Source organism: Bufo bufo, chromosome 11, assembly GCF_905171765.1.
Source record: "Bufo bufo chromosome 11, aBufBuf1.1, whole genome shotgun sequence".
Taxonomy (NCBI): domain Eukaryota; kingdom Metazoa; phylum Chordata; class Amphibia; order Anura; family Bufonidae; genus Bufo; species Bufo bufo.
Window position 1 is genome coordinate 903551 of NC_053399.1, and position 22233 is coordinate 925783.

At 43.3% G+C, this 22233-nt stretch overlaps 2 protein-coding genes across 6 annotated transcripts in view; one reads left to right on the forward strand and one right to left on the reverse strand.

Annotated features, from left to right (window-relative positions):
- Positions 1–18531, reverse strand: part of ASPDH (aspartate dehydrogenase domain containing) — a 128998-nt gene extending 110467 nt beyond the window's left edge. For 2 of the 3 annotated variants that reach the window (XM_040412039.1, XM_040412038.1), the window contains exon 1: positions 18436–18531. The gene's annotated coding sequence lies outside the window, so the exon portion shown is untranslated. The remainder of the gene's footprint in view (positions 1–18435) is intronic. The other variant, XM_040412041.1, reaches the window with a different exon arrangement.
- LOC120982092 (C-X-C chemokine receptor type 6-like) overlaps positions 1–22233 on the forward strand; it is a 318496-nt gene that overhangs the window by 208653 nt on the left and 87610 nt on the right. The window contains exon 1 of one of the 3 annotated variants that reach the window (XM_040412037.1): positions 18635–18754. The exons of the other annotated variants lie outside the window; for them this stretch is intronic. The gene's annotated coding sequence lies outside the window, so the exon portion shown is untranslated. Of the gene's footprint in view, positions 1–18634; positions 18755–22233 lie in introns of those variants that run through there. 3 annotated transcript variants of the gene reach the window in all.

Here is a 22233-nt window from a genome sequence, read left to right on the forward strand (position 1 = left end):
GGGTTAGTCCTTATTGTAGCTTTGTTTCCCTATCCCGCACGGCCTGCATGGTCTCCCCTACATATAATAAACCACAAGGGTAATTGTAGTAATGGGGTTAGTCCTTATTGTAGCTTTGTTTCCCTATCCCGCACGGCCTGCATGGTCTCCCCTACATATAACAAACCACAAGGGTAATTGTAGTAATGGGGTTAGTCCTTATTGTAGATTTGTTTCCCTATCCCGCACGGCCTGCATGGTCTCCCCTACATATAACAAACCACAAGGGTAATTGTAGTAATGGGGTTAGTCCTTATTGTAGCTTTGTTTCCCTATCCCGCACGGCCTGCATGGTCTCCCCTACATATAACAAACCACAAGGGTAATTGTAGTAATGGGGTTAGTCCTTATTGTAGATTTGTTTCCCTATCCCGCACGGCCTGCATGGTCTCCCCTACATATAACAAACCACAAGGGTAATTGTAGTAATGGGGTTAGTCCTTATTGTAGCTTTGTTTCCCTATCCCGCACGGCCTGCATGGTCTCCCCTACATATAATAAACCACAAGGGTAATTGTAGTAATGGGGTTAGTCCTTATTGTAGCTTTGTTTCCCTATCCCGCACGGCCTGCATGGTCTCCCCTACATATAATAAACCACAAGGGTAATTGTAGTAATGGGGTTAGTCCTTATTGTAGATTTGTTTCCCTATCCCGCACGGCCTGCATGGTCTCCCCTACATATAATAAACCACAAGGGTAATTGTAGTAATGGGGTTAGTCCTTATTGTAGATTTGTTTCCCTATCCCGCACGGCCTGCATGGTCTCCCCTACATATAATAAACCACAAGGGTAATTGTAGTAATGGGGTTAGTCCTTATTGTAGCTTTGTTTCCCTATCCCGCACGGCCTGCATGGTCTCCCCTACATATAATAAACCACAAGGGTAATTGTAGTAATGGGGTTAGTCCTTATTGTAGATTTGTTTCCCTATCCCGCACGGCCTGCATGGTCTCCCCTACATATAATAAACCACAAGGGTAATTGTAGTAATGGGGTTAGTCCTTATTGTAGATTTGTTTCCCTATCCCGCACGGCCTGCATGGTCTCCCCTACATATAATAAACCACAAGGGTAATTGTAGTAATGGGGTTAGTCCTTATTGTAGATTTGTTTCCCTATCCCGCACGGCCTGCATGGTCTCCCCTACATATAATAAACCACAAGGGTAATTGTAGTAATGGGGTTAGTCCTTATTGTAGATTTGTTTCCCTATCCCGCACGGCCTGCATGGTCTCCCCTACATATAATAAACCACAAGGGTAATTGTAGTAATGGGGTTAGTCCTTATTGTAGATTTGTTTCCCTATCCCGCACGGCCTGCATGGTCTCCCCTACATATAATAAACCACAAGGGTAATTGTAGTAATGGGGTTAGTCCTTATTGTAGATTTGTTTCCCTATCCCGCACGGCCTGCATGGTCTCCCCTACATATAATAAACCACAAGGGTAATTGTAGTAATGGGGTTAGTCCTTATTGTAGATTTGTTTCCCTATCCCGCACGGCCTGCATGGTCTCCCCTACATATAATAAACCACAAGGGTAATTGTAGTAATGGGGTTAGTCCTTATTGTAGATTTGTTTCCCTATCCCGCACGGCCTGCATGGTCTCCCCTACATATAACAAACCACAAGGGCATTTGTAGATTCACAAGTGAAAAAGCCTCTTATCTTAGAAGCCTGTCCTGAATGAGGAAGAAGGAACTCCGGCACCTTTAATGATATGAGAACATTGAAAACAGTGGAGGCGCTGAAATGTGCCTTTCTCCACCGTTTTCAATGTGCTTTGATTTGCCAGAACACCTTTGCCGCCCAATTCAGCATGCACCAATTTATCCCTAAAACTGGGGTTCTTTTTGTCGGAAATCAAAGGGGGAATCTGAATTCCTCCACTTCAGGATCGGCCTTGGTCAAGATCTGCCAATGTCTTGGAACCACCTCATCAAGACCAGCATTAAAGGATGGACTTTGTGTCTAAATGTTCTGTCTTTTCTCCTCTCTAGTAGTTTAGGATTGTAAATCCATTCTTGCCTTATCCAAAATGAGTCTGGGATAACCCCTCTCAGCAAATCTCTTGGTCATCTCTTCCAATCAAAGATCCTGTCTCGTGGGATCAGAGACGACCCGTTTAACCCTCTAGCGACGGAGGATGGGTCCCTCACCGCTGCAGGTAGTAATCCTCCTGAAATATGAAGGAAAGCCACCACTGCCTGTGTTCCTGCTCGATGTTCTACCGACGTATAGAGGCTTCCAGCGTCTGGTAACCAACCATCAGGAGGGACAGAGGGGAGATCCGCAATTGTTCTCATGTGACGTGTCCAACAAAAAGAAACGTGCGTCTTTAATCAACGGTGTCAATATCGTCTCCAAGACGCTAGATAGAGGGGATAATATGGAGGCCACAATAGGGCGGCCGGGGGGGGGGGGGTCACAAGTCTTTTGTGCACTTTAGGAAGCGCATACAGTACGGGAGTGACAGGTGATGAATTAACCAGGAAGTTTTGCATCTGGTCGTCTGACGCCCATGCCCCATAATAATTCACTAGTTTAACCATTTCCTCCTTTATGGAGAACACTGGATCTCTCTCAGATCTCCTAGGTCTCAGTATCTGACAACTGTCGCATTACTTCCTGTACATACTTATTCCTGCCGATCTACAATGGAGCCCCTTTGTCAGCAGGTGTTGTGATCAGAGATTTATCCTCCATCGCTGTTTTAATAATTCTCTCTTGCATGGTTCTATTATGTGGCATTCACCTCGTTTAATGGAGCACATCAACTTTCCGTTTCCCTGGAAACCATCTGTACAAAGGTCTCCACTGAGTGGTATGTTTTCGGTGGCATGAAAGTGCTTTTTACCTTTTTAGACCCAAATCTTTCAGACTCAATTGTCCGTTTGCCATGTCCCCTCGTGTATCAGCTGATACTTTCAATGCTCCGGGCTCAGAAAAATGGACTGAGTCTGATTTAGCAAAAAAGCTGTTGCAAATCGATGTTTAGTTGAAAGCTAAAGAAATTGGTGGTGGGGGCTAAAGGTCAAGCCTTTCTGCAAAACCCTCATTGGATCAGGATTTAAGGTTTGGATGACTAACGGATTCGTTCCTACCTGGGAGCGGCTCTGCACGGTCTGGCTCCATCCCATCGCTGCTGTGCCGCCGGTGGGACTAAAAACCCATTACAATTGCCCTACCACTTTCATTAGCATAAACGTGTGGAATCTTAATTGTGGCACTAAGGTTAAGAACAAGTAAAAAGTCCGAGGAGGGGGGGTGACCAACTCCTGCTACGTAGAGAACCCTATTGGATTCCCACACTGAGTACAATACACCCCAAGGGATTGAACCGTGATTATGAGATTGCACGTTTATGAAATTTAATTGCCGTTTTGTTTACGGCTGGGCGTGCTTCACGTTATCTGCATCTGATCCATGTTGTATTATAGAAGGACGCGTGTTATATGTACTCTGTATTAAACAGAGGGAGGCTAAGTGCCGACACGCGTCATATTAAATGTATATTGCATGAAGATGAGTTAATAAACCATATCTCGTAGCAAGATACCATTGCTGGGATTTTTTTCACATATTCCACTTGGAGCCTACTCCTTCCCGCTGCAACGTAAATGGTGAATTGAGTGCCAACTGGACTTTGCTATATACTGTGATACTGTCAAATATTGGGCACAAAGGATTCAATATGTTAAAGGCCTGTACATAATACCCATATACCAATCTGTAAAGTAATGATTCCCATTTTAGAAGGTCAAAGACTTACAAGCAAGAGTCGTGAATCTTAATCTAAACTTTCTCATGTCTAAATTGTGGAGGTTTGACAGGTACCATAAAGATACTTCAGGCCTCTACAAAAGCCCATCAATAAGAGACTGGGTTTTCTAAAGATTTTAATTTTTTTTCCATGAATAGAGAATGGGCTTATTTAAAAGTTGCCTGCTGTTACTTTACTAGTCATTGTGCTGATAATAGAGGCAATGATGTGATTATATTATATGCAACATCTAAATGCTTATTTATTTGATTGAAAGAAATATAAACCCGTACTTTCATCATATTCATAATATATATGGAGTATACCCGTTGAAACATTTAGTCTGTAAGTATGTATTAACGGGGGGGGGGGGGGGGTTTATCTTAAAATGCATGGAATTGGGTAGGATATACCAATGTGTGTTTTTTTTTTTTTTTTTTTTTTTTTTTTTGTGTAAAAAGCTAATGTTTGGAACTAATTACCTCATTTTCAAAGTATGTGGAGAAAGGTTATGTGCTTTGGTAGATGGTCTTAAAGTAGTATATCTATGAGCAGACTAGATGTCTGACAGTTGGTATCCATTAATGTCCTTTTTCTCCATATTTAGGGCTTTGTCCAGAGCTTAGGTCAAAGGTTCTTTCTACTTGATCTTTCGAAAATAGAATTGAATGTAATTGCACAAACTTTTACATAGAAGACTAATGCCCCCTTGTGGTGGTGGGGAGTATGGCGAGGAAGAGATACGTAGCAATTAGATGTTCTGACATCATTAGTCGCGTCAATAAGCATGTGGAAGACCAAACCAAGCCCACCTTCCGGGGGGGGATAAACGATAGCATGAACCAGTAAGAGGGGGAGATAGGTTGGAAGATGAGAAGCTGTCCAACGAAACTGAAGTAAAGAGACCTGACCATCCCTTGTTTCTGAACTGTGACCGCTGACTTCTTTCAGACAACTACATTTCAATTTGCTAGTAAAGTATAAGTTTCTGTCTTTTTATTAGGCAATTGATTAGCTATATATATACTCAAAAAAATAAAGAACACAAAAATAACACATCCTAGATCTGAGTTAATTAAATATTCTTCTGAAATACTTTGTTCTTTACATAGTTGAATGTTCTGACAACAAAATCTCACAAATTAAAAAATGGAAATCAAATTTTTTAACCCATGGAGGTCTGGATTTGGAGTCACACTCAAAATTAAAGTGGAAAAACACACTACAGGCTGATCCAACTTTGATGTAATGTCCTTAAAACAAGTCAGAATGAGGCTCAGTAGTGTGTGTGGCCTCCACGTGCCTGTATGACCTCCCTACAACGCCTGTGCATGCTCCTGATGAGGTGGCGGACGGTCTCCTGACGGATCTCCTCCCAGACCTGGACTAAAGCATCTGCCAACTCCTGGACAGTCTGTGGTGCAACGTGACGTTGGTGGATAGAGCGAGACATGATGTCCCAGATGTGCTCAATTGGATTCAGGTCTGGGGAACGGGCGGGCCAGTCCATAGCATCAATGCCTTCGTCTTGCAGGAACTGCTGACACACTCCAGCCACATGAGGTCTAGCATTGTCTTGCATTAGGAGGAACCCAGGGCCAACCGCACCAGCCTATGGTCTCACAAGGGGTCTGAGGATCTCATCTCGGTACCTAATGGCAGTCAGGCTACCTCTGGCGAGCACATGGAGGGCTGTGCGGCCCTCCAAAGAAATGCCACCCCACACCATTACTGACCCAATGCCAAACCGGTCATGCTGGAGGATGTTGCAGGCAGCAGAACGTTCTCCACGGCGTTTTAAGACTCTGTCACGTCTGTCACATGTGCTCAGTGTGAACCTGCTTTCATCTGTGAAGAGCACAGGGTGCCAGTGGCGAATTTGACAATCTTAGTGTTCTCTGGCAAATGCCAAACGTGCTGCACGGTGTTGGGCTGTAAGCACAACCCCCACCTGTGGACGTCGGGCCCTCATATCGCCCTCATGGAGTCTGTTTCTGACCGTTTGAGCAGACACATGCACATTTGTGGCCTGCTGGAGGTCATTTTGCAGGGCTCTGGCAGTGCTCCTCCTGTTCCTCCTTGCACAAAGGGGGAGGTAGCGGTCCTGCTGCTGGGTTGTTGCCCTCCTACGGCCTCCTCCACGTCTCCTGATGTCCTGGCCTGTCTCCTGGTAGCGCCTCCATGCTCTGGACACTACGCTGACAGACACAGCAAACCTTCATGCCACAGCTCGCATTGATGTGCCATCCTGGATAAGCTGCACTACCTGAGCCACTTGTGTGGGTTGTAGACTCCGTCTCGTGCTACCACTAGAGTGAAAGCAACGCCAGCATTCAAAAGTGACCAAAACATCAGCCAGGAAGCATAGGAACTGAGAAGTGGTCTGTGGTCACCACCTGCAGAACCACTCCTTTATTGGGGGTGTCTTGCTAATTGCCTATAATTTCCACCTGTTTATCCCATTTGCAGAACAGCATGTGAAATTGATTGTCACTCAGTGCTTCCTAAGTGGACAGTTTGATTTCACAGAAGTGGGATTGACTTGGAGTTACCTTGTGTTTAAGTGTTCCCTTAATTTTTTTGAGCAGTGTATATTCGGATAGACCTTATCGTTCTTGTAGGATCTAGATTGATTTGAGATGATTTTAACTGCAGTACAAATTATGTCTTTCAGTCTTGGGAGATAAATATATACATTTGTATAATCTCCAGAAAACTGATTTCAGTTTCTAGTCAATGGTCTGGTCGGATATACACTGCTCAAAAAAATAAAGGGAACACTTAAACAACACATCGTAACTCCAAGTCAATCGCACTTCTGTGAAATCAAACTGTCCACTTAGGAAGCAACACTGAGTGACAATCGATTTCACATGCTGTTGTGCAAATGGGATAGACAACAGGTGGAAATTATAGGCAATTAGCAAGACACCCCCAATAAAGGAGTGGTTCTGCAGGTGGGGACCACAGACCACTTCTCATTTCCTATGCTTCCTGGCTGATGTTTTGGTCACTTTTGAATGCTGGCGGTGCTTTAACTCTAGTGGTAGCATGAGACTGAGTCTACAACCCACACAAGTGGCTCAGGTAGTGCAGCTTATCCAGGATGGCACATCAATGCGAGCTGTGGCATGAAGGTTTGCTGTGTCTGTCAGCGTAGTGTCCAGAGCATGGAGGCGCTACCAGGAGACAGGCCAGTACATCAGGAGATGTGGAGGAGGCCGTAGGAGGGCAACAACCCAGCAGCAGGACCGCTACCTCCGCCTTTGTGCAAGGAGGAACAGGAGGAACACTGCCAGAGCCCTGCAAAATGACCTCCAGCAGTCCACAAATGTGCATGTGTCTGCTCAAACGGTCAGAAACAGACTCCATGAGGGTGATATGAGGGCCCGACGTCCACAGGTGGGGGTTGTGCTTACAGCCCAACACCGTGCAGGACGTTTGGCATTTGCCAGAGAACACCAAGATTGGCAAATTCGCCACTGGCACCCTGTGCTCTTCACAGATGAAAGCAGGTTCACACTGAGCACATGTGACAGACGTGACAGAGTCTGGAGACGCCGTGGAGAACGTTCTGCTGCCTGCAACATCCTCCAGCATGACCGGTTTGGCATTGGGTCAGTAATGGTGTGGGGTGGCATTTCTTTGGAGGGCCGCACAGCCCCCCATGTGCTCGCCAGAGGTAGCCTGACTGCCATTAGGTACCGAGATGAGATCCTCAGACCCCTTGTGAGACCATATGCTGGTGCGGTTGGCCCTGGGTTCCTCCTAATGCAAGACAATGCTAGACCTCATGTGGCTGGAGTGTGTCAGCAGTTCCTGCAAGACGAAGGCATTGATGCTATGGACTGGCCCGCCCGTTCCCCAGACCTGAATCCAATTGAGCACATCTGGGACATCATGTCTCGCTCTATCCACCAACGTCACGTTGCACCACAGACTGTCCAGGATATGGCAGATGCTTTAGTCCAGGTCTGGGAGGAGATCCCTCAGGAGACCATCCGCCACCTCATCAGGAGCATACACAGGCGTTGTAGGGAGGTCATAGAGGCACGTGGAGGCCACACACACTACTGAGCCTCATTTTGACTTGTTTTAAGGACACTTCATCAAAGTTGGATCAGCCTGTAGTGGGTTTTTCCACTTTTATTTTGAGTGACTCCAAATCCAGACCTCCATGGGTTAAAAAATTTGACTTCCATTTTTTTATTTTTGTGTGATTTTGTTGTCGGCACATTCAACTATGTAAAGAACAAAGTATTTCAGAAGAATATTTAATTAACTCAGATCTAGGATGTGTTATTTTTATGTTCCTTTTTTTTTTTGAGCAGTGTATATTACATCCCTCGTCTTTAATTTGGTGCAAATAATGAACTCATGTTAGTTTTAATTTGGGGAAATAAGTTGGGAATCTCCCATTACTGATCCTTGCTGGTTTTCATAGAAAAGAGCAGTATAAACATTCTGACAATACTGTATATACTGTCTGCTTATACCGTGCCTGACACTATATTGTCTGATACTGTGATACGTCCTGTCTGATGCTGTAGACGGGGTATACTGTATATACTGTGTGACACTGTATACTGTATGTACTGTGATACGTCCTACTGCCTGATACTGTATACAGTTTATACTGTCTGCTTATACCCTGCCTGATACTGTATATACTGTGTGACACTGTATACTGTATGTACTGTGATACGTCCTACTGTCTGATACTGTATACAGTTTATACTGTCTGCTTATACCCTGCCTGATACTGTATATACTGTGTACACTGCTGTCTGATACTGTATACAGTTTATACTGTCTGCTTATACCCTGCCTGATACTGTATATACTGTGTGACACTGTATACTGTATGTACTGTGATACGTCCTACTGCCTGATACTGTATACAGTTTATACTGTCTGCTTATACCCTGCCTTATACTGTATATACTGTGAGTCACACTGTATACTGTATGTACTGTGATACGTCCTACTGCCTGATACTGTATACAGTTTATACTGTCTGCTTATACCCTGCCTGATACTGTATATACTGTGTGACACTGTATACTGTATGTACTGTGATACGTCCTACTGTCTGATACTGTATACAGTTTATACTGTCTGCTTATACCCTGCCTGATACTGTATATACTGTGTGACACTGTATACTGTATGTACTGTGATACGTCCTACTGTCTGATACTGTATACAGTTTATACTGTCTGCTTATACCCTGCCTGATACTGTATATACTGTGTACACTACTGCCTGATACTGTATACAGTTTATACTGTCTGCTTATACCCTGCCTGATACTGTATATACTGTGTGACACTGTATACTGTATGTACTGTGATACGTCCTACTGCCTGATACTGTATACAGTTTATACTGTCTGCTTATACCCTGCCTGATACTGTATATACTGTGTACACTGCTGTCTGATACTGTATACAGTTTATACTGTCTGCTTATACCCTGCCTGATACTGTATATACTGTGTGACACTGTATACTGTATGTACTGTGATACGTCCTACTGTCTGATACTGTATACAGTTTATACTGTCTGCTTATACCCTGCCTGATACTGTATATACTGTGTACACTGCTGTCTGATACTGTATACAGTTTATACTGTCTGCTTATACCCTGCCTGATACTGTATATACTGTGTGACACTGTATACTGTATGTACTGTGATACGTCCTACTGTCTGATACTGTATACAGTTTATACTGTCTGCTTATACCCTGCCTGATACTGTATATACTGTGTGACACTGTATACTGTATGTACTGTGATACGTCCTACTGCCTGATACTGTATACAGTTTATACTGTCTGCTTATACCCTGCCTGATACTGTATATACTGTGTACACTGCTGTCTGATACTGTATACAGTTTATACTGTCTGCTTATACCCTGCCTGATACTGTATATACTGTGTGACACTGTATACTGTATGTACTGTGATACGTCCTACTGTCTGATACTGTATACAGTTTATACTGTCTGCTTATACCCTGCCTGATACTGTATTTACTGTGTACACTGCTGTCTGATACTGTATACAGTTTATACTGTCTGCTTATACCCTGCCTGATACTGTATATACTGTGTGACACTGTATACTGTATGTACTGTGATACGTCCTACTGCCTGATACTGTATACAGTTTATACTGTCTGCTTATACCCTGCCTGATACTGTATATACTGTGTGACACTGTATACTGTATGTACTGTGATACGTCCTACTGCCTGATACTGTATACAGTTTATACTGTCTGATACTGTATATACTGTGTACACTGCTGTCTGATACTGTATACAGTTTATACTGTCTGCTTATACCCTGCCTGATACTGTATATACTGTGTGACACTGTATACTGTATGTACTGTGATACGTCCTACTGTCTGATACTGTATACAGTTTATACTGTCTGCTTATACCCTGCCTGATACTGTATATACTGTGTACACTACTGCCTGATACTGTATACAGTTTATACTGTCTGCTTATACCCTGCCTGATACTGTATATACTGTGTACACTGCTGTCTGATACTGTATACAGTTTATACTGTCTGCTTATACCCTGCCTGATACTGTATATACTGTGTGACACTGTATACTGTATGTACTGTGATACGTCCTACTGTCTGATACTGTATACAGTTTATACTGTCTGCTTATACCCTGCCTGATACTGTATATACTGTGTGACACTGTATACTGTATGTACTGTGATACGTCCTACTGTCTGATACTGTATACAGTTTATACTGTCTGCTTATACCCTGCCTGATACTGTATATACTGTGTGACACTGTATACTGTATGTACTGTGATACGTCCTACTGCCTGATACTGTATACAGTTTATACTGTCTGCTTATACCCTGCCTGATACTGTATATACTGTGTACACTGCTGTCTGATACTGTATACAGTTTATACTGTCTGCTTATACCCTGCCTGATACTGTATATACTGTGTGACACTGTATACTGTATGTACTGTGATACGTCCTACTGTCTGATACTGTATACAGTTTATACTGTCTGCTTATACCCTGCCTGATACTGTATATACTGTGTGACACTGTATACTGTATGTACTGTGATACGTCCTACTGCCTGATACTGTATACAGTTTATACTGTCTGCTTATACCCTGCCTGATACTGTATATACTGTGTGACACTGTATACTGTATGTACTGTGATACGTCCTACTGCCTGATACTGTATACAGTTTATACTGTCTGATACTGTATATACTGTGTACACTGCTGTCTGATACTGTATACAGTTTATACTGTCTGCTTATACCCTGCCTGATACTGTATATACTGTGTGACACTGTATACTGTATGTACTGTGATACGTCCTACTGTCTGATACTGTATACAGTTTATACTGTCTGCTTATACCCTGCCTGATACTGTATATACTGTGTACACTACTGCCTGATACTGTATACAGTTTATACTGTCTGCTTATACCCTGCCTGATACTGTATATACTGTGTACACTGCTGTCTGATACTGTATACAGTTTATACTGTCTGCTTATACCCTGCCTGATACTGTATATACTGTGAGTCTGACACTGTATACTGTATGTACTGTGATACGTCCTACTGCCTGATACTGTATACAGTTTATACTGTCTGATACTGTATATACTGTGTACACTGCTGTCTGATACTGTATACAGTTTATACTGTCTGCTTATACCCTGCCTGATACTGTATATACTGTGTGACACTGTATACTGTATGTACTGTGATACGTCCTACTGTCTGATACTGTATACAGTTTATACTGTCTGCTTATACCCTGCCTGATACTGTATATACTGTGTACACTACTGCCTGATACTGTATACAGTTTATACTGTCTGCTTATACCCTGCCTGATACTGTATATACTGTGTACACTGCTGTCTGATACTGTATACAGTTTATACTGTCTGCTTATACCCTGCCTGATACTGTATATACTGTGTGACACTGTATACTGTATGTACTGTGATACGTCCTACTGCCTGATACTGTATACAGTTTATACTGTCTGCTTATACCCTGCCTGATACTGTATATACTGTGTGACACTGTATACTGTATGTACTGTGATACGTCCTACTGTCTGATACTGTATACAGTTTATACTGTCTGCTTATACCCTGCCTGATACTGTATATACTGTGTGACACTGTATACTGTATGTACTGTGATACGTCCTACTGCCTGATACTGTATACAGTTTATACTGTCTGCTTATACCCTGCCTGATACTGTATATACTGTGTACACTGCTGTCTGATACTGTATACAGTTTATACTGTCTGCTTATACCCTGCCTGATACTGTATATACTGTGTACACTGCTGTCTGATACTGTATACAGTTTATACTGTCTGCTTATACCCTGCCTGATACTGTATATACTGTGTGACACTGTATACTGTATGTACTGTGATACGTCCTACTGTCTGATACTGTATACAGTTTATACTGTCTGCTTATACCCTGCCTGATACTGTATATACTGTGTGACACTGTATACTGTATGTACTGTGATACGTCCTACTGCCTGATACTGTATACAGTTTATACTGTCTGATACTGTATATACTGTGTACACTGCTGTCTGATACTGTATACAGTTTATACTGTCTGCTTATACCCTGCCTGATACTGTATATACTGTGTGACACTGTATACTGTATGTACTGTGATACGTCCTACTGTCTGATACTGTATACAGTTTATACTGTCTGCTTATACCCTGCCTGATACTGTATATACTGTGTACACTACTGCCTGATACTGTATACAGTTTATACTGTCTGCTTATACCCTGCCTGATACTGTATATACTGTGTACACTGCTGTCTGATACTGTATACAGTTTATACTGTCTGCTTATACCCTGCCTGATACTGTATATACTGTGAGTCTGACACTGTATACTGTATGTACTGTGATACGTCCTACTGCCTGATACTGTATACAGTTTATACTGTCTGCTTATACCCTGCCTGATACTGTATATACTGTGTGACACTGTATACTGTATGTACTGTGATACGTCCTACTGTCTGATACTGTATACAGTTTATACTGTCTGCTTATACCCTGCCTGATACTGTATATACTGTGTACACTGCTGTCTGATACTGTATACAGTTTATACTGTCTGCTTATACCCTGCCTGATACTGTATATACTGTGTGACACTGTATACTGTATGTACTGTGATACGTCCTACTGCCTGATACTGTATACAGTTTATACTGTCTGCTTATACCCTGCCTTATACTGTATATACTGTGAGTCACACTGTATACTGTATGTACTGTGATACGTCCTACTGCCTGATACTGTATACAGTTTATACTGTCTGCTTATACCCTGCCTGATACTGTATATACTGTGTGACACTGTATACTGTATGTACTGTGATACGTCCTACTGTCTGATACTGTATACAGTTTATACTGTCTGCTTATACCCTGCCTGATACTGTATATACTGTGTGACACTGTATACTGTATGTACTGTGATACGTCCTACTGTCTGATACTGTATACAGTTTATACTGTCTGCTTATACCCTGCCTGATACTGTATATACTGTGTGACACTGCTGTCTGATACTGTATACAGTTTATACTGTCTGCTTATACCCTGCCTGATACTGTATATACTGTGTGACACTGTATACTGTATGTACTGTGATACGTCCTACTGCCTGATACTGTATACAGTTTATACTGTCTGCTTATACCCTGCCTGATACTGTATATACTGTGTACACTGCTGTCTGATACTGTATACAGTTTATACTGTCTGCTTATACCCTGCCTGATACTGTATATACTGTGTGACACTGTATACTGTATGTACTGTGATACGTCCTACTGTCTGATACTGTATACAGTTTATACTGTCTGCTTATACCCTGCCTGATACTGTATATACTGTGTACACTGCTGTCTGATACTGTATACAGTTTATACTGTCTGCTTATACCCTGCCTGATACTGTATATACTGTGTGACACTGTATACTGTATGTACTGTGATACGTCCTACTGTCTGATACTGTATACAGTTTATACTGTCTGCTTATACCCTGCCTGATACTGTATATACTGTGTGACACTGTATACTGTATGTACTGTGATACGTCCTACTGCCTGATACTGTATACAGTTTATACTGTCTGCTTATACCCTGCCTGATACTGTATATACTGTGTACACTGCTGTCTGATACTGTATACAGTTTATACTGTCTGCTTATACCCTGCCTGATACTGTATATACTGTGTGACACTGTATACTGTATGTACTGTGATACGTCCTACTGTCTGATACTGTATACAGTTTATACTGTCTGCTTATACCCTGCCTGATACTGTATATACTGTGTGACACTGTATACTGTATGTACTGTGATACGTCCTACTGCCTGATACTGTATACAGTTTATACTGTCTGCTTATACCCTGCCTGATACTGTATATACTGTGTGACACTGTATACTGTATGTACTGTGATACGTCCTACTGCCTGATACTGTATACAGTTTATACTGTCTGATACTGTATATACTGTGTACACTGCTGTCTGATACTGTATACAGTTTATACTGTCTGCTTATACCCTGCCTGATACTGTATATACTGTGTGACACTGTATACTGTATGTACTGTGATACGTCCTACTGTCTGATACTGTATACAGTTTATACTGTCTGCTTATACCCTGCCTGATACTGTATATACTGTGTACACTACTGCCTGATACTGTATACAGTTTATACTGTCTGCTTATACCCTGCCTGATACTGTATATACTGTGTACACTGCTGTCTGATACTGTATACAGTTTATACTGTCTGCTTATACCCTGCCTGATACTGTATATACTGTGAGTCTGACACTGTATACTGTATGTACTGTGATACGTCCTACTGCCTGATACTGTATACAGTTTATACTGTCTGATACTGTATATACTGTGTACACTGCTGTCTGATACTGTATACAGTTTATACTGTCTGCTTATACCCTGCCTGATACTGTATATACTGTGTGACACTGTATACTGTATGTACTGTGATACGTCCTACTGTCTGATACTGTATACAGTTTATACTGTCTGCTTATACCCTGCCTGATACTGTATATACTGTGTACACTACTGCCTGATACTGTATACAGTTTATACTGTCTGCTTATACCCTGCCTGATACTGTATATACTGTGTACACTGCTGTCTGATACTGTATACAGTTTATACTGTCTGCTTATACCCTGCCTGATACTGTATATACTGTGTGACACTGTATACTGTATGTACTGTGATACGTCCTGTCTGATACTGTATACAGTTTATACTGTCTGCTTATACCCTGCCTGATACTGTATATACTGTGTGACACTGTATACTGTATGTACTGTGATACGTCCTACTGTCTGATACTGTATACAGTTTATACTGTCTGCTTATACCCTGCCTGATACTGTATATACTGTGTGACACTGTATACTGTATGTACTGTGATACGTCCTACTGTCTGATACTGTATACAGTTTATACTGTCTGCTTATACCCTGCCTGATACTGTATATACTGTGTGACACTGTATACTGTATGTACTGTGATACGTCCTACTGCCTGATACTGTATACAGTTTATACTGTCTGCTTATACCCTGCCTGATACTGTATATACTGTGTACACTGCTGTCTGATACTGTATACAGTTTATACTGTCTGCTTATACCCTGCCTGATACTGTATATACTGTGTGACACTGTATACTGTATGTACTGTGATACGTCCTACTGTCTGATACTGTATACAGTTTATACTGTCTGCTTATACCCTGCCTGATACTGTATATACTGTGTGACACTGTATACTGTATGTACTGTGATACGTCCTACTGCCTGATACTGTATACAGTTTATACTGTCTGCTTATACCCTGCCTGATACTGTATATACTGTGTGACACTGTATACTGTATGTACTGTGATACGTCCTACTGCCTGATACTGTATACAGTTTATACTGTCTGATACTGTATATACTGTGTACACTGCTGTCTGATACTGTATACAGTTTATACTGTCTGCTTATACCCTGCCTGATACTGTATATACTGTGTGACACTGTATACTGTATGTACTGTGATACGTCCTACTGTCTGATACTGTATACAGTTTATACTGTCTGCTTATACCCTGCCTGATACTGTATATACTGTGTACACTACTGCCTGATACTGTATACAGTTTATACTGTCTGCTTATACCCTGCCTGATACTGTATATACTGTGTACACTGCTGTCTGATACTGTATACAGTTTATACTGTCTGCTTATACCCTGCCTGATACTGTATATACTGTGTGACACTGTATACTGTATGTACTGTGATACGTCCTACTGCCTGATACTGTATACAGTTTATACTGTCTGCTTATACCCTGCCTGATACTGTATATACTGTGACACTGTATACTGTATGTACTGTGATACGTCCTACTGCCTGATACTGTATACAGTTTATACTGTCTGCTTATACCCTGCCTGATACTGTATATACTGTGTACACTGCTGTCTGACACTGTATACTGTATGTACTGTGATACGTCCTACTGCCTGATACTGTATACAGTTTATACTGTCTGCTTATACCCTGCCTGATACTGTATATACTGTGTACACTGCTGTCTGATACTGTATACAGTTTATACTGTCTGCTTATACCCTGCCTGATACTGTATATACTGTGTGACACTGTATACTGTATGTACTGTGATACGTCCTACTGCCTGATACTGTATACACTGCTGTATGTATTGTCTGATACTGTATACACTGCTGTATGTACTGTCTGATGCTGTGTACACTGCTGTATGTACTGTCTGATGCTGTGTACACTGCTGTATGTACTGTCTGATGCTGTGTACACTGCTGTATGTACTGTCTGATGCTGTATACACTGCTGTATGTACTGTCTGATACTGTATACACTGCTGTATGTACTGTCTGATGCTGTGTACACTGCTGTATGTACTGTCTGATGCTGTGTACACTGCTGTATGTACTGTCTGATGCTGTGTACACTGCTGTATGTACTGTCTGATACTGTATACACTGCTGTATGTACTGTCTGATACTGTATACACTGCTGTATGTACTGTCTGATACTGTATACACTGCTGTATGTACTGTCTGATACTGTATACACTGCTGTATGTACTGTCTGATACTGTATACACTGCTGTCTGTACTGTCTGATGCTGTGTACACTGCTGTCTGTACTGTCTGATGCTGTGTACACTGCTGTCTGTACTGTCTGATGCTGTATACACTGCTGTATGTACTGTCTGATACTGTATACACTGCTGTCTGTACTGTCTGATGCTGTATACATTGCTGTATGTACTGTCTGATACTGTATACACTGCTGTATGTACTGTCTGATACTGTATACACTGCTGTATGTACTGTCTGATGCTGTATACACTGCTGTATGTATTGTCTGATACTGTATACACTGCTGTATACACTGCTGTATGTACTGTCTGATGCTGTATACACTGCTGTATGTACTGTCTGATACTGTATACACTGCTGTATGTACTGTCTGATGCTGTATACACTGCTGTATGTATTGTCTGATACTGTATACACTGCTGTCTGTACTGTCTGATGCTGTATACATTGCTGTATGTACTGTCTGATACTGTATACACTGCTGTATGTACTGTCTGATACTGTATACACTGCTGTCTGTACTGTCTGATGCTGTATACACTGCTGTATGTACTGTCTGATGCTGTATACATTGCTGTATGTACTGTCTGATACTGTATACACTGCTGTATGTACTGTCTGATACTGTATACATTGCTGTATGTACTGTCTGATACTGTATGTACTGTCTGCTGTATATACTGATAGGTCCTAAACTGCCTGATGTGTATACTGTGCGTCATGAACTGTGACACTGTATATACTGTCCATACAATCTCTGACACTGTATATACTGTCACACTGTGGTACTGTCTGATAATGTGATACTGTACGTACTGTTACATACTGTGTGGCTGATGCTGTGTATACTGTCCGACACTGTGTACTGTGATGCTGTACATGGTGTCTGCTGCTTATATGGTGTCTAATACTGTATGTACTGTCTGCTGTATATTCCGTGTCTGATACTTTATCTACTGATTCTGCATGTATTGTGTATACTGTGTTTTGATACTGTATATACTGTCTCTGCGTATACTGTTTAATACTATATATAGTGTCTGCTGCTTATACTGTGCCTGATACTGTATGTACTGATACGTCATGTACTGTGTGATACTGTATACGCTGTCTGGTGTGTGTATATATTACACACACACACACACACACACACACACACACACACACACACACACACACACACACACACACACACACACACACACACACACACACACACACACACACACACACACACACACACACACACACACACACACACTCTGAGGCCAGCCTTTATTATGGTATTATCCTAGCATTGCATATTAATGAGGCCACTGTGACTTACCTTCCCGAGCGTGCACACGGGGCTAGAGGCCGGCCTGTATTAGGGTGTTCTAGCACTCTGTGACTTACCTTCCCGGGCGTGCACCACCGGCTCGAGGGCGGCTGGTTGCAGGACTTTGGCCTCTTGCTGGATTATGGGAATGTTTATCTTGGAGAAGGTGGTTAATGATTCTGTTCTGCGACTCAGGCAACCATCCTGAAGCTCCCAGTACGATCACAGTGCATGGTTCCTGTGTCCAGGGCCACACGCTCAATCCAGGGGCCACCTGCTGTCCCAGTGGCCAGTTAGAGCAGCACAGGCCGCCTCCAGCACTGCAAAGGTATAGGATGTAATGGGTATGACAGCAACCTGGTATAATACCCTCCTGGAGCAGTGGTGGCATCTAATGCAGAGATGTGGTCGTGCTGGGACTCATCAGGACATCACTGGAAGCCGCCATGTGCAGGACTGGTGTATGCTACCCCCTTATTAAATGGTGAGCAGGGGCAGCAGTGGAGTCGTATGGAAGCCAAAGGTTGTGACCACTTTGCCTGCATCGCGTAGTCTCCTTTAGTCTACAGCACCAACCTCAAAAAATGGACTCGTAGGTTTCTCGTGGACACTTTCTACAAACTGTCCAGGATGGTTGGCAGCCCTGCTGAAGCTTGGGCAGAGCGTGCTGTCCTGTCTGAGGAGTCTAATGGGGTTGTGAAGAGGGTGCCATGGTGGGCTGGGTGGTGCTGGACTCTGCATGGGGAGGATATGGCTTGTTCTATGAGGGTCTTTGTTATGTGCAACAGTTGACTGTCCTGAGACCTTTGGTACAGTCCTGTGGTTTATGTAAAGAACTAGGAGGTTAAGGAAGGGCTCCGTCGCCCTCCTCCTGGTTTATGTACAATGTGGTTTCATAATTGGTGCAATTGAGAAAACCGACCCGTATATCAAGTCCAACCATGTTATGCTCTAGTGAGCGGTGTGAAGCTAGCACTGGTACCCAGGTCAGAGTGAGGCGACCGATGCCCTGCCAGACTTCTAGTTGGATATAAAGATTGTTTCAGGACGTTCCAGTATCCCGCGCCATCAGGAGTGGAGAAGTGCACCAACCCCCAGACTGAACGGCAACCTCTACACTTTGGTGCCTTCCATGTGAGAGCAGAACCTCCAAGCATTTCCACCACTGGTCTGTTTCTTTAAAGGAGAACCTTGACCATCCTGGACATGCGGTGGAGAATTGATTGGAAATACCCCAGCTTTTCCTGGACACAGGACATGTTTGTGTTCTTCTTCTCCTCGGTTTTAACTGTATCCTCTAATTGTTTTTGGTCCATAGGTGTATGTGTAGACTACCCAGAACAGGAGCGGTTACGGGATGAGGGGTAGTCACAGTAAGTGGCCCCCTGACCTTTCTGTGTATTGTAGACTACCCAGGAAAGGAGCGGTTACAGAGACTCGCCGTATATGTAGTACATGTAATATACCGTCTGATATTACACTCCTGGGTTTACATGTCGCCATTTATTACTCAACTCAACAAAATGCACGACCGTTGATGGCTGGTGATGCTATAAGTATCGGGTCCTCACTGGGGTGAAGTCAGTTCCTTATTCTTCAGTTTCTTATACAAATCATTCATATTTTTTTTAGTTTTGGGGAGACCTCATCACCAATAATAACAGAAGCTGCAGAGGGCGTCCTGAGGGACTCGGTGGAAAGGGGTGTTACCATAGAAGAAAATATTTCCCAGAACCTGTTTGGACCAGGCAGAACTCAACTGTACCTGATGTGGGGTATCGCCCCCGTATGTTGGGTGTGCGAGATCAGGGGCCCGTGTTCATTTAACCTCTTGAAAGCACCAGTTAGGTATTCAAATCAGTGAAGTGTCCGTCTGTCCACATTGATGCCACTTCTTGTGCCCAGAACCTATTTGGTTCATGCTTGGCTCAATTGTGTTTGATGCGGGCATTGCCCTCTGTATGCGATCACAGGCTTTTGCCCATTTTGTGCCCGCCATTCGTATTTTAATGCAGGTTTCAACTGCTTTCCCTTTCGGAAAACTCTAACTTTTTTTAATTTTATTACTGGTGATGAGGTTTCCTCAAAATTCTTTAAAAAAAATAAATAAATATACAAATTATGTGAATAAGAAACTAACTTCAGCCTCGTCAGGAGAAACCTGCCAGGACATGAATGCGGACAGTTGGCAGACCTCCCGGTAGGTCATTAAGAGGGGCACTGTCACGAGGCGCCGGCTTCACGTTCCCCCTCCTCGGTGCCGCCGCGGACCTGCGCTGCGTCCTTGTCTCCACAGCAACAGGGGGGGCGGGGAGCACCCGGCTGCACTCACGCCCTCAGCGCAGTCGGTGTCCTCCACTCCCATGGCAACTGTAAGGAGTCTGAGCGCCAAGCTGGTTGCTGGGGAATGAGGTCATGTGGCGCTGGCCACGTCACATGACTCCTCTTCCCCACTATATATACAGGCAACCTGCTGGACACAGGTTGCCTGTAAATGAGGTCCTTTCCAGAGTTCCTCAGTGAGATTCTGTGACTTGACTCCCGACTCGTTTATCGTCTCCGTCCTTGCTTGCTCCTTGTGTCTGCTTTGCTTCTCCTGGTTTTTGACTTTGGCTTCTTATTGACCCGTCTTTGCTTATCCGCTAGTACTGTAGTTATCTCCTGGTTCTGACTTTGCTTGCTGACCATTCTATGTCAGTCTTGTTTGCCCCTCCGCACTTAGCTAGGTTAGGGAACGCCGCCCAGTTGTGCTCCGTTACCTAGGACAGGGGAGTGGGTGAAGTCAGTGGTGCACCATCCCCTCCCTCTTTGTGACAGATTCACAGGCCCACTTTACCACTATGAATCCCCTGTGAAAGTTGACGGATCATGTCCAGAACCTGGCCCAGATTGTTCAGGAGCTAGGAGAGGTTACAAGTTCAAGAAGCTGGCTGTAACCTCACTGTCTCCCCTCCGTCAGCTTTACAGGTGGAACCCCACGTTAAGCTTCCTGAGTGGTTTTCGGGGGACCGCAAACTTTTTTTCAAACCTTTTTAAGGAGAGTTGCAAACTATATTTCAGACTGGGACCCCATTCTTCTGGCCTCGGGCCACAGCTAGTGGGAATAATCCTGTTACAGGGTGCCCCCCAGGAGTGGGTGTTGAGTCAGCAGATGTGTTTTTTCAGGCCCTAGGGCTGCTATACGATGAAGCAGAGTGTTAGCTGAAAGCTTTGGTACAGGGTGACCCACCGGTAGAGGATACTGTACTCCGTTTCGAAAATGGTGCGTTCCCTCTGGTTGGAATGAACCTGCTCTAAAGTCAGTTCAGATCTGGTTTGTTTGAGACTCCTAAAGATATGCTTGTAGGTTGTCCTTCCCCTGAGATCTTAGAACAAGCCATGACTCTTACGGTAAGACTGGACAGACTCATTAGGGAGAGACAGCGGGAACACTTTGTTTTCTCCCCAGGTTATGTCCCAACCAGAGGTCTGTCCCGTGGAAATAAAGTCTGAGCCTTTTGCTGATGAACCCATGCAGATTGGTATGACCAGAAGAGACCAATGCTGCCGCCATGGTACATGTTTTTACTGTGGCGACATTCATCATTGGATCCGGCAGTGTCCCAAGATCCCTCCTTCCGGAAGATCACCAAAACTTGAGGGCTCTAAAGACAAGGTACTCCCTGGGGTGGTTAAAACATAGTACATAAGGCCAAAAAAAGACCTTTGTCCATCCAGTTCAGTCTGTCATCAAATATTCATGATGGAATAAGCGACTGTAAGGAGTCAGGGTGTCATGCCCCGCTCTGACTATGTGCGGAGGTCGGC